Raw genomic sequence first — 15,231 nt, forward strand, 5'->3', positions numbered from 1 at the left:
TCACAGACAACTAACAAAAACCTTATAGTGTAATGTCTAATATATTTCTAATGTCACATCCAATCCATGTTTGTTTAGGAGCATCTCTCAGTAAATATCTCACATGCATAGGAGGATCAGAAAATCTAATGAAATTAGTTTTTTAGTTTGTTTTTTTCTTACCATTTATGTGTGCGTACATATACATTGTTTCATTACATTATTATATATATTTTTTTAAAGTTTATAATACATAATATATATTTATTATATAAAAGTATAAATACAGGTATACTGGGAATTTAGCCGATTTTGAAGATATATGGAGTTGTTTTTTAATTTTTTAATAAAACTCCTGAACATAGCATCTTATAAATTTTGAAAAGGAACATTCTTAAGAAAAATATATAATTTGGTTAAATCACGATCAATATGCACGGTTTTCCTGGTAAACTTTGATTTTTGCAGCATATGCTCTAATGGGAATGCGATTTGCTCTACCACCTCAAAGAAATTCTTGATGACGGCTGCAAATGGTGACCCCTGTCACTGCTTTACATAGCAGGCACTACGTCCAACAGATTGCAGGGAAAAGGGGTAGGGGGACTGCAGCTGCCAGAAAGAAATATCTAAATGCATTATTTTACAGCAGATGAACAGAAGGACAATTAAGAAGCAAACAACAATGATTTTTCATTAATTGTGTTTAATTAAAAATGCAAATTCAATTATAACACAAGAATTGGGAAGTAAAGTAATTAACATATAATATTTGTTTGATATATTTTTTTACTCAGTCTTTGGTTTATAAATATAGATAAATGAATTACCAGCTTCGGCAAAAGTAAGGGGCACTGTTATAAAGACATTTCTAAAAATGAGGGGCTTGTAATAGGACATCCCTGTAAGTATTCATTTCTAGAATCTTTCAGAAGCCCCCATTCCTGTTCAGATCTTTTAGACCACTTTTAGTAAATATACATTTTGTAATTGGGCAATACCGCAGAACATGCTAAAAAACAATAATATATATATATATGTTTTTATTTAAGGTACGGGAAAAACAATAAAATATATTTTTTTATTTAAGGTCCAGAAATTTAGCTCTAGCCAATACATTATACATTTTGCCTGCTATGAAAGAAAAATAAATGAACTCTACCCTTTAAATTGTACTTTTTGACAAGAGTTCCACAGAAGACTGTGATAAACAGGTTACTAGTTTGCAGGCATCGCTATGGAAACCTTTTCTTTTCAGGCGATCCAGTTAAAAAAGGTAACATTTGCAGGGTCATGCTACTTTATAGAATAGCCATTATTCCAGAAATTGTCAAAAAAACACCAAAGATTGGTATTTATTTATCTGCAAAAACACTTTGCACGAGTAATTAAAGTATTAGTTTAATTACCTGCTTGGTGGGGATTTAGAAGAAGAGATGACCTCTCTTTGCTACAAAAGAAACTTCCTATTTCATAAAACATCTTGAATGATTAACGCTTTTGGTGCTTGACTAGTTGTTGGCAGATAAGCTGGCTGGTTATGCTGGATGGTCCCAGCTGGGGGCTAATGTAAGCCAAACTATTAATGTTTTTTTAAAACCAATTGGTTATTATAGAATGATGTCCGGAAACATATTTAAATATATTATTATTCTCATTTTTAAAAAAATGTATATATAGCTCCAACAATTTATGCACTTCTTACAGTACATACCGTATTTGCTCGATTATAAGACGACCCCCCAAAATCTGAATATTAGTTTATGAAAAAAAAGAAAAAGCCTGAATATAAGACGACCCTATAGGAAAAAAGTTTTACCAGTAAATGTTAATTCATGTAAACTATGTGAACAATTGTTTGTTAATAAAAGCTATGATCGAGAAAAATATTTAGTTTTTATTTCCTTTTTTTTTTTTTCAACCTGCTCCCCCAGTTATGCACATCTGCCCCCAGGCTTGCCACTCTGCCCCAGAAATACCTTATACCCCCTATATGCCACTGTGCCCCATGATATACCTTTTAACCCTCTAAATGCCACTGTGCCCCATGATATGCCTTTTGACCCCCTATGTGCCACTCTGCCTCCAGAATGCCAGAGTGGCATTTAGGGGGTTAATGGGCATATTATGCGTCAGAGTGGCATATAGGGAGCTATAAGGCATTTCAGGAGGCAGAGTGGCATATAGAGGGTTAAAAGGCATTTCTGGAGGCAGAGTGGCATTAAGGGGGTTAAAAGGCATTTCACAGAGGAGTCCAGGCAGCGTGTAGAGCTCTACGTGAATCGCGTAGAGCTTAGTGCGGGCAGCATGTAGAGCTCTACGCCAATCGCATAGAGCTCTACACGCTGCCCGGACTAAGCACCGGGGACTCAGAAGCACCGGTAAGTTGGGGGGCATAACACAGGAGGATCCAGGTCCCCTGCATCGCTGCGGGGATCTGGATCTTAGTCTCATAGTCAGACCTAGTTGAGGTCTGATTATAAGACGACCCCGATTTTAAGACGAGGGGTCTTTTTCAGAGCATTTGCTCTGGAAAAAACCTCGTCTTATAATCGAGCAAATACGGTACATTCAAAGGATTTGACAAAACTAGAATTGATAGACAGACAAAATGATACATTAGATATGGAATATACCTGGATTTTCAGAGGCTTAATAAAATGAAATCATGTAAGGTAACATTCAAGCAAAAATAACGGCAACCTACTCAAAATGCATTTATTTCAGAAGACGCTGCCTGTTTAATTATAGAGGCAACAACTCTGCAGTCTTCAAAATCACAGCCTTAACCTATGTATAAGAGAACAAAATGAAAAGCTTTTGACTTCTATAATTAACTTGCAAAAGTGGGTATTAAAAAGGAAAAATTAGTGCCAGCACAAACAAAATAATAAGCAGGTTAAGAAAAGGGAAAAAGAAACAAGAAAATACATTATTTTTGGTTGCAAAAACAAAATGTTCCAGAGTTGCAGAATGCTGGACTTACATTATTTCTGTTCAGTCATTACTGGTGACCTTTTCTACAGAAACTCATTCAGTACTTAGGCTTGTCACTGTTCACTTAATAGGTTATCAGAGAACAGAGATGCACAATGTTCCTTGTTAGATTCAATAAGATCTGTTTCTCAGGTGAATCATAAGGTCATAATTCACACACAGGTCAATAGTCCATAACTACATTCACCCATCTTACATGGGTAGCAGACCACTTTCGCTGACTAATCCAAATCCCCGGCTTTCTACTTGGAATCATAAAGTAGCTAGAGTTTAACTGGGCTTTTTGGTTTGTCTGTTGACTTTGGAAGTAGTGCTTGGTGCTTCCAGGCCTTACGTCTACCACCAATGAAGACGATATCTTCATCCTAGGCCTTTATGATGACTGTTCCTTTTTTTTACCCAAATAAGAGATAAGGCATTTTGGAAACATGTCATCACTATTAACTATTACCTGCAAATATTTCAGCATAACCACCTACATTCTTACCAGTATCTAAATAAGCTTACAAAGTATTGAGCTGTCTTCTCTTAAAAATAACAAATAAAAAAACTTTTATTTTTGCATAATTTAATATTTTCAGCTAGCTGCACATTAGCTATTTCTATGTGTTCTATAGCTGTTATCTTAGCCCAATCTACCAACCCCCCCCCCCCCGACTCCTTATCATACTGTCTATGGTAAACAATGGAATGGCTCAGTCTTTATAACCCAGTCTGACTAATGAAAGTCTATAGAGGAAAGGATTTCATTGTACAATCAATATTGTTATTTGCATACTCTAGATACGTATAATTTAGATGCCTAGAATATGAAGAAAAGGCATTTAATTCTGTGGTTATCAAGCATGCAATAATGTAGCGCGGTTTCCTCTTACCACAACTCTCCTACAAATAATAGTTCTATATCTATAATCCTACATGGCGTTAATTATATTTAGGATTTTTTTTTTTTACACAATGTTTTTAGAGAGCTAAGATACTTAACACTATCTGCATAAAAGTAACAGATTCAAAATCTAGGGGGAAAAAATAATAAATCATCACTACACATGAAAAGATTTTATTTTTAATACATTTTAAACCTAATGAATGGTATCTTTTATTTAGTTACAAAGATAGAAGCCTCGTTTTTGACAGGGTATGGCTGGCAGCTAAATGTTCGATGTATTACACTGTCTCAAGTATCCGACCCGCTAACCGAAGCTTTCTTATCTCTGTGTTGCCTTATACTGAATTAGACATACTTTCGTCTTCAGGGATTAGCATAAACTTTTAAACCCAGTTGGATAACACTAAATAAAGCTCTTTACTTCCAGAAAAATGAAAGTATATTCTGGGACAATTTAAAATGCCTCTGGCCCATTTTGTTGCTGATAATCTTTATCTACAACGATAATTGTGTTTTATGTTAACCTACATATGACTGTTTGTCCTCATTGCAAGAGGTAATTCATTGTGTCCTACAAACCATACAAAATCACAATATAGGGCACGAAGTACAACAGCTTGTATAGCTGTTTTACGTCTCATTCTTGTTTCCATAACATCTATAGACCAGGTGTTCAGGAAACTCGATATTGCAACATTTACCACAAATACAGAATGGGGGACATATTTCAAAGCTGCTCTTTTAACATTTCACAAGTGTGTTTATTTTGTGTCTTTGTGAAACTTTGACAAGGCTACTCGTGTATGAGAAACTTTGCCAAAAAAAAAAAGTATAGAAATGTATATATTCATACATTTGTTTTCAATTAGCCATTGCAGGCCCCTTAATGCAGATTTAGCCAAACATGTCTCCTACCATGTGATATACCTTCTACCAGTTTGCTCCAGTCCAGGCTCAGAAGTATTTGGTGGTGGTGTCTAACCTGACCAGTAACTAGCCAATCAGTGGCACAAAACAGCAGACCAGTGAGGAGGTCTTCTACTGCAGTCCTGGAGCTACAGCTTCTCCTGAAAATGATGTTTGTTTGTTTGTAGGGTATAATGAATGTATATCAATGTATAGAGGGTCCTTTTAACGGGACAGAAAGTTACAAGCTTACAGGGACACCCCAGCCATCATATGCACTTTAAAGCATATAATAGCTGAGTGGTCCATTTACATTTTGATTGGATTCCCCTTGTAGATACAAGGAGGGATCCCGCCATGCATTTGCATCTTTCACTGCCCTCTCAAGTCCTACATTTTGCTTCCCAAAGCCCATGTGTGCTATTCCCACCAAAAGCCAGTTCCAGAACCAACTCTGGAGCTGCAGCTTCTCCTAAAGTAAAATTATTATTAATATTTTTCCAGGTTACAGAATGCGTATTAAAGCACTTACATTCTATGTTTTTTTAATTGTGGGTCTGTATGGGACAGTGAAGCGTCTTCAATGCTACTGGTGCTCCAAACTGCAGACACAAACTACCCACCCTTTTAAATTTATTCTAACCTTCATTAACTTTTGTCATATTTATTATATGGAAGACATTTTAAAACATTTGGATCTCCAAGGTATCCTAAATATCAAATGTTTGTACCACAAATGGAGACAGCGCTTTGACTATGTGAGCCTCCATTGTCTACGTGCTTTTTTTTATTTCTGTGTTGACAATTGTATTATTTTTATCAAGTTGGGGAAATCAAGAAAATACAACTTCTCGTTAAAAAATTGCACATTAGAAAATTAAGCCAAAGAAAGCAGAGACATAAAATCATCTCAATGACCCAACCGAGGCTCTTTTGAGCATGTCCCAGTCTTGGTGCAGAAGGGATACCACACACTGCCAGCACAGGGCACATTAACAAAGGATTACATGTTCCTGCATGGATTACATGTTCCTGCATGTCTAGCCACCAAAGGTTGAGTGGGCTACAGTCTCCAGACAGCTCTCAAACATCAGATAAGTGTGGATAAGCTGTTTGTTGAGTCTCTAGAGTTAATAAGTTATTTCTAAAGGTTATCGGTGTGCTCTGAACTGATCTATGGAAAAATATCCCTAACTTTAAAAGGGACCACTTGAACAGGTTTAAAGACACAAATGTAGATATGCTGTAGATAGGTATCACATTTAACACAACACTTACAACAATAAGTATTTCTCTAGTCAATTCATTCTAGAGTGATAATGCAGATCGCACAAAGGATGCTAAGCAGTAGACGTACCTATCACGTATTATGCCACACTTTTTTTGTTTTGTAGTAGATAATAAAACAACCATGACCACTTTCTTTGTGCTTCTGATTTACCTTGATTTATTTACTGAACTAAACTGTAAAATGTAGGTTTTAGGAAAAGTGGATTGACTGTTTTAAAGTTATGAATAGCTTTCAACTTCCGCCAATCTCTGATGTAGGAACTCTCAATTATGTGCAGATTTTCTATGCCCGATTTCAACATAGCGCTGAGCAACCCTGCAACTACTAATTATCAGTTGACCTCCCAGTTATCCAGCTAAAACTGACATAACGCATAGTGTACCATCTGCCAGCACACAGGCTGGCCAGTCCCTGCAGAATGCACCAAAATGACCACGCAGTAAATGTCTACAATGGTACTTTAACTTTGGTATGTCAGTTTCAGGAGTATTCAAGGAATGCAAGCTTAACCCTCCTTCTGCCAGATGCTTGACTCTGAAAGGCGCTGCCGGCATCTTCTGGCAGTGACAGGATAAAGTGATAAAGTGATGGTTTGTGGTTTGTTGGTAGTTGCAATGTTAGTGAAGTCTAACATTGCAACAGTCTAACATCTGTTTCATCTTCACAAATCTCAACATAGGACTAATGCAACAAAATTGCTTTATTGGGGTGCACTGAAAATGATGAAGGTAAATATTTAGATACTAGCATATATGTCCATCATAAAACTTATAGGCAGGCACTTTCACTTTCTCCTGTCTCTGCCCCCTTTTTCTTCTCTCCCTCCCCTCTTTTTTTCACTCCTTTCTCTCCTCTTCCTACCTCATTTTGTCTGTCTTATCTTTCTTTCTCCATTCTCTTCTCTGCCACCTCTCTATTCTCTCTGCACCTCTCTATTCTTTCTGCACCTCCGTCTTTTCACTCCACCTCCTCCCCTTTCTTTACTTCTCTTGCTCTCCCTCTTTTTCTTCCGCGTCCCAAGCCCATCCTACCCACCACACATACCATTCGTTGGCAGTTCCAGGCTTTCTCCTCCCACACAGAGCCTTTTCAGCCCCTCGCTCTTACTGCACACAGCATCGTCAGCCTCCTGCCCCCACTGAACACAACATTTTCAGTGTCCCACCCCACCACATAGTCAGACTCCTGCCCGCCTAAACTCGCCACCACTGCACACAGCATGAATTAACAGCTTCCGCCCATTCAACCTGCCCCCACTACACATAGCATTACCGGCCTCTGCAGAAGCGGGTCATGCTAAGCCTAAAGCAAAAGTCTTCATATGTATGTAATATGTGATGGTGACAAGGCCATATATATATATATATATATATATATATATATATATATATATACACATACATACACACACACATATATATATATATTCCACTTTATTTACAACTAGAGCCATATGGTTCTAGCTTTCCATAAAGGTAATTTACTTTGTGTTCTCACTGAAATCGGTTATTTGGGTAAATGAATAGCAAAGCTTTCATATACGCCGGTCCACACTGAAATATTTCCACTTTGCACGTAAATATTGTGAGTAGCAATTTGATTAAAAGGCTTTTAAAATAAACAAAATTGCAAGTTAATAGAACATGTAAAATGCTCTCCAGGCAGGTCTGGATTTCAGAAGTACTTTGGATAAATTTAATAGAGTTGTTTGCATTGGTTAAGAATTGCAATGCCTTACTGGGCAACGTTATAACACATCTAAATTCAAGTAGTGTTAGTCGCTGGATCAAGAACAAGCGACGGTAACAGAGCTATGTCTTAAGACTATGACTTAAGTGTTATAACAATATTACACGCTTATAAGCATTTCATCCAAAAGTGTATGGGACATCTCTTTCTGTTTTGGCCCAATAAAAAGGTATCACGTTTTAATGAAGACTGCATAAAATGTCTTCTTATTCTAACTTCTTAAGACTCTAGTCAACACGTCTGTTTATTGGATGAGAGGGGAGACGCACTCAACGCATGTGTCGCCGTCACAGCCAGAGGTTACTTTATTTATAATTATGGAATCAATTTTATTATGAGATCATAATAATAACAGGCAGCAAATATTTTTGAATCCCATGAAATTGATTAAACAACCATACTGTTACAGTCAATATGTTAAGGGGTTCAATCAAAAACAAGTAACCTCTGATGCAGGATGTGACCTCTCAGTGGACAGAGCCTGATGCCAATAGTAATGGCGCTTAGGATCCCACAGTGTGCCGACACCTGTACTGTTAGCATCTGGGTCTGCTCATCACGAGAAACACCACAGGAAGTGAACACTGCGAGAGGGTGGTATATAAAGGGAACAGCCTCTAAGCAGAAGTAGTAGAGGTTAATACAGTGAGACAATTTAAACATGCATGGGATAGTTCATAAGGCTATCTCGAACTAATTAAGCTCTGAGTCTGTACATCAGGAAAAAAAAGGCAGACTAGATGTGCAAAATGGTTCTTATCTTCCATCAAATTCTATGTTTCCATGAGTTAACATCTTTTATTGGACCAACACTGAAAAAGGTAAAAAGTTTACATGGTTTTTCTAGGTTGTCCCAATAATAGGTTTCAATTTGGACTAGACTTCACAACAGATAACATAACACCATTTTTAACTACAACGATAAATGGAAGCTTTTTAAAAAAAAGTATAACAATGCAATGCATCCATTAACACTATTAAGAGCATACATGTATTATTCATGATTTACAAACTTGCAATGATGTTTTTTTTAAATCTGGTTTTCTAACGTTTTCTTGCCAGGGAGGCCACAGAGACAGAAATCTGTAAATGTGTTTGCAGATTGTTTCAGTTCTCTCCTATATCCATGAAAATGAATGGATGTGATTATGAGCGAACATGCATTTCAGATTACCATAATCCAATGCTTTAGTTAATATGCAGCTTCCAGTTAACACTATCGCCTTTCTGGAATATTAATCTTTCGATTATTCTGTATGGTAAACACGTATAGGATTCTACTGGGAAGTATAGAGCAGCAAATGTATTATTTTGCACATGCACTCACACACACACACACACACACACTGACAATGCACAATAAAGAATGAGTAGGCTTCACAAATGCATCTGGTGACACTAAAGACCGCACAGTATATGTAGATTGGCTTGTCATATACTGTAATGTCATTTATTTTTCATGTCTGTAATTTTTAATTTTTTCAAGAAAACACCCATATAATAAAAGAGCAGGGTTCACTTTGAAACTTGCGATATTTTATTTCATGTATCCAAGTATCGACACAAGCAATATAATTCAATAAAGTCATCTCTAAGAAGTCACGAGTGCTCTTTTCTTTTCCCTAAGAATTTTGTTTAAAAAAAGCCAAGTTATGCTGGTTTCAATTTCATTAGTCAAAAGAGGTTTTGGACTACAAATGTTCTAGTGTTACACAAACATGCAGTTTCTCCCATTGCACTAGAGGATAGGAATGCTTGTAACTGAAATTTTGGTTTCTAGCCGCGATCCAAAGAAAACGTCTGAGGTTTTCAGGAGGGTAATGTACTGAAAACCCAACATCCTGAGCTACGAATTATTTGGCCATTAAAATCTAGTGCAACCTTCTCGCTCTCTTTACAGAAGTGCGTAATGTCTTCAGGATGGAGAAACAAAACAAGACCAACCATATTTTTCCTTCTAGTTTGGAGTGCTGACAAATTAAGACATAGTGCGGTCAGCAGACTTTTTGATTTATTGAAGTATTCTCAAACCTAGGGAGTTTGGCGGGTTACTTACATACAGCTTGGAAAAACAGGCATGAGAAGTACCTGGTCATATCAGGTGACATGATTTGCTTCCAACTTGGTACTATAAAATCTAAATTTAATAATACATTATTAAAAATGAATACTGGTATATTCCTTCCAACTCTCAAATGAATGTGTTCTATGACTACAATATATGTATATATATATATATATATATGACTTAATATCATGCCAAGTACTTAATTATATATATATATATATATATATATAAGTACTTGGCATGATATTCCTATATGTAACCATTGCTGTACCTGCCTGATTGACTATATTTCATTGTTAATCATATTTTAATAAAAAAAAAATGTCTTGCCAAGTCATCCCTTTTTCCATATGGATTTAAATAAGTGTATGCTTATAGTTTTCTTGATTGATTTTTAGGACGTCATTCTTTTGCAATTAAATACTAATAAAAGATAGTCACCTGAAAGATATCATAATCCTAATTCCAAAACCCATTTCAGTAAAGGTAGCTCCCAGAATAGAGTTCTTCACCCCACCCAGGTTGCCTGAACTAATAGTATTGAACTAGCAGATCCTGTTGGGTGGACTAGTGGTGTATTATGGCCTAGGCTGACTAGGCCTAGGGTGGCAGTTCAGGGGAACAGCAGCCCCTCTGCCGCATTAGGCCGATCAGTGTGCCACTGCTACAAGGGAGATCTCTGATTTCCATACACATTGTAAAGCTGGCTCATCTTCAATAGCTTATTCTGTGCCACATATCCGTAAAATGCAGCATTCTGGGAAATTATATTATATCCCAGAACTACAGCATCGGGATCGGCAACTGCGGAGGGAACTGGTGGGAGCCAGCAGGGGCAACTCAGCTAAATTCTGCTAGGAACATATTACACATAGAATATTGTATTTTATAACACTAATATTATAATATAAATAGTTACTAGAGCTAAGCCATTTTGAATTCAATGGTAGGGTATATTGCTTCAGTTATTCAACCAATATGCTCTGCACTTCATATTAATGAACTACTCTTGGCGTCTTATGTGCTATAACAGTTTTCAGTACGGCTCTGAACAGGACTAATGACGCTGCAGGAGGTCTGCTGCCAAGATATATGTGAGAGTAATATGATCACATAACCAATGGCTTTTTTAATAAATTCCTTTTAAGGACTCTCGTTAATGGGAAGAGATGACTGCAATCTCACTTTAGGGTTAGATGTCAAATGCTGCATGTTCAGCAGGTGTAGGCAGGAGTGTACACAGCCTGGAATACAGTCATTAGTATTCTGCGCTTGTTCACAGTACGGTGTATTGCTTAGCAACTCCTTGGTGTATGTGACCCCAGTTCATGTAACTATGTCTCAACATGCCTTGTTGGTTAAAAGTTTAGAGAGAAGACGTCTCAAACTAGAAACTCATTTACCCAGTGGAGGCTAAATCAATCGCTTCGGAACATCCTGTATTTTCTTACAGATCCTAATAAGTGTTCATAAAGGTTTTGCCATGAAAAGACTTCAACACCAGACAAGTGCCTTAAATGGTTTCTCTTTAGCAAGAACTTAACACTATTGCCAGAAAATCTAAGCACAATAGTTCTTTTATGTAGTTACACTGAAAGGTTGAAAAACATGTAAGTGGATCGAGTTCACCCTATACAAGATTTTGCATTTGAAAAAATTGCATTTTATTTTTTCAAAAAGGTGCAATTTTCATCTCATTTATGTAGGATGGTTTAACAAAAAAAATCTTGCCAAATGAAATGGAACTGCACAAATCGTTGTGTAATACCAACTAGGGAGTTTGCTGGTGGATTGAAATTTGATATTGCATTAATATTTACATCAGAAAATGTCTCCTGCATGAAAGGACAGGCGTACGTATCCTTATTCTGTTCATTCATTCTTCTGGTAGAACCGCAACTGGGGCCAGTAAAGTCCTTCAATCAGAAAGTCTACTGAAGTCTACATAGTGGGCATGGGTGTCTTCTAAGATACCTAGAGGCACCTAACCCTAATAATAGACATGGAGTGGGTCTACTTGTGCATGAAACAAGGTTAGCGCCCGACTGAAAGAGGCACAAATGGACAGGTAATGGCCAGGACCAAACACCACTCTAACCTAACCTCAAGATCTGGAGATCAAATACTGTCCTGCAGGCCCACTAATCAGTTCTTATTGCCATAGGTTCCAGGTCAACCCAAGGAGCTCCTAAGTATATGCATTTTTTTTTTTTTTTTTTATCGCTAATGCCAATAGTACTGGTAAAACATTTTCTTCCCCATGGACAAACACAATACTTAATCTGATGTTACGTTACAAAGTGTAAATGCAGATGATGGATACGGATACTATGAATTAGTTTGCTCTATATGGATAACATATTTAATGCCATCTTCCATGAAATAATTTTCATTCATATTTTCAAAAGCCACATTTAAAACTGAGTGCACCTTTCACAGCAGAGAATAATGATACAATCTGATATTACATTTAGATTTCCGCATGCATGAACCATAATTGGATGACTTAATACAGAGCCACAAAATCTCCTTAACGACTGCACACAACATTTAACAATGGGGGAAACGCTATCTGCCCTATTTGCTACTTAGAAAGCACTTTTCTTTTTAATGAGGATTCAGAGAAAAATAATTTTACAAATGCAGTCAATCACTGTACAGCGAGAAAAAATTACCACCATACTGCGAAAGGGAATTTAAAGTTCTAATTATATTGAAATCTGACATTTTAAAATCCGAAGTGAATTGGTTTGCTGCTCCGGTACTTTTGATCACTAATGTCCACTGAAGCTCTTTCTTCAGTGCTTAGATGCTTTGTCAAATCTTGGAATTAATAAACATGTGTAATAGACAGTAATATTCACAATATCCCAGAAACCAAAGCAAACAGATTCGGTGGCATTGCTTCTGGGAAGTGATCCTAAGATGAGTAAACTCATAATAAGTCTTGAATATATGACTTGTGGGTTCTGAAACCCAAGCTTGACTATGACAGATGTTGCATTCCAGATTAAAGTTCAAATTCATGACGCAACTACACCACATTTTATTCCAGTTGTATTTTGGGAAATCATGGAAAATTTCAAAAATGCAAACAAATCAAAATGTTTTCATGGAGGACATCAAATATATTTCATTTGTGCAGATAAGATACAGAACGCATTCTGGAATGCAAATGGAGGCAGTTACAGATCATACAAGTCATACCATTCAAATACGAGCAGGCAATAGAAAGTAGGAATGGAGTACATGTGCAGTAGAAAGAAGGCAAACTAGACCAGAGTGTACAAGTTCTGTGGTGTTGTTTGTAGGCTTTATCAAGGTAAATTAAACATTTTCAATGAAGAACTCATCATAATTACTGCTGAAAGCACGTGATATGAAATCAGGAATGGCCTCCGTTCATAACCTCCTCTCAGAAATCCTTTTAATAATGTTTCTGAGCCAGGTTAATTCATTCTTAATAATAAGAAATACATCACTCTCTAATTTTGACCAAATAAGGAAAAGCGGTTGTTGCCATGTAACTTGAAGCATCATCACGTTTCACAACTATGGGAATTATTATTTATTTGAAACATACGATGTCATAGTGCCGATGACATCAGTCAAACCTGTGTCAATAGTTTTTGAATGTAGTCAGGACATACAGGTTTATCTCTTATAGCTCGGTTGCTCTATAGCACTAGCAGACAAGGGGCAATACAAAAAGCAGATTACTTTGCTTTCTAGCGATAAGGTATGTTTGCAGTACCGGCGAGACATACAAATAATGATAAGCCAGGGACATTACACTAAGCGGAATGTAAATAGGGGAGGAATATCACAGTATATTAGTGAAAAGTACATAAACAAGATTGGATAAGGGTATCAAAGAAACAAAGGTAATACATAAGAAAACTATCAGGCAGGACAAGAAGAGAATCGGTAAAAATGTAAGAAAGAAAAACTATTTGTTTAAAATAGATTCCTAACCATATATTTATGGATCCCATTGTCATTGCATGAAATCTTATTTTCCTTAATATTATTTATATATATAGTGGATGTTTTTCATAAACCCTTAGGTTTTACAAACTATTGTAAAATGAGTTACTTTTAATAACAACATAAATAATAATAATACTTTTAAGAACAACACAAAATAAAAATGTTTTCATTTAATCCAACACGTTGGTTTCTTTTTGGACAGTTGCATTTATCAGGTTCCTTATACTGAGGACTCCAAACACTGAACAGAAGGAACATGGTAACTCCACTTTTAATATGGAGTTACCATGTTCCTAACCTTATATTTGGAAACCATTATGTGGGTTTACTTTAGCACCCACCTCCCTTTATAACTTTTAAAAAATATTAAGTGCGTGATGCTCATGTAGGGCTCATGTAGGGCCGGAAGATTTCCGGCGCTCAGCATTACAAGCCGGCACCGAGACCGAACAGGGAGACTCGCCGCAGGACTGCTGAAAGGTAAGTACAGGGGGGGGGGCGGCAGGGACGGAGGGAGAGGAAGGGTAGATAAGGGGGGGGCGGCATTTTGCCTTGGGCCGGCCCTGTGCTCATGTATGTTTCAAACAAGTTCTAATAATAATCACAGGTTCTGGTACTAGACCACGCAAGGAGTGTGGCTATCATCATAGCCTATGATCCCAATCCTTGGTGAATAAAAGCATTATGCAACAGCTCCTAAGTTATTGCCAACTTCACCACAAACAGTTTAAAACGATTCACATATTCCGGGACATTCAGCAGCAAACTGCTATAAAGAACCAATCTCTTACACATAAAAATATATTCTTGTCACATATGTCCTGTGACATATAGTTTAGTTTTCATATTTGATGAATTATTATATTAACAGATTTAACATATAAACTCTAGTCTGAGAAGGTTCTTCTGTGAGTTCATGGGAGGACTGGCTACTTTTAGCATAAGGGGAAAGTCCAGCCCAGTATCTCAAATGTGTGCTACTCAGTCATATCCAACACACATTTACAGATGACTGCACAGAAAACTCATAAAAAGAGAAAAACAAATTGTTTACCATGTACATCATGAGAAAATGTCCCTATGGGACCACTGACGAACACGGTACATCATGGGCATCATGGTGATCCCAGTGGCACTGCTGCTGCTGCTGTCTGCCCAGAAATCTGGACTGACCAGCGAAAGCGCTGCAGAGCCCCCATACCGTTTGATCATTCATACAGGAGTGATCATGCAGTATTAACCCCTCATTTACTGGTATACTGGTGATCACGTTCCAGCTGCCATAGACAGCTTCAGGTACAAAGCCCTACGTTTTTTCAGTCCCCAGACTCAAGATGGTGGCTAGCAGAATAACAGGAAGTG

The 15,231-nt window shown here is 37.1% G+C and overlaps 1 protein-coding gene across 1 annotated transcript in view; it reads right to left on the reverse strand.

Moving 5' to 3' along the window:
* The window catches only part of PARD3B (par-3 family cell polarity regulator beta), a 504,041-nt gene that overhangs the window by 81,738 nt on the left and 407,072 nt on the right, over positions 1 to 15,231 (reverse strand). The window lies entirely within an intron of this gene.

This window comes from Spea bombifrons, chromosome 7 (assembly GCF_027358695.1).
Source record: "Spea bombifrons isolate aSpeBom1 chromosome 7, aSpeBom1.2.pri, whole genome shotgun sequence".
NCBI lineage: Eukaryota > Metazoa > Chordata > Amphibia > Anura > Pelobatidae > Spea > Spea bombifrons.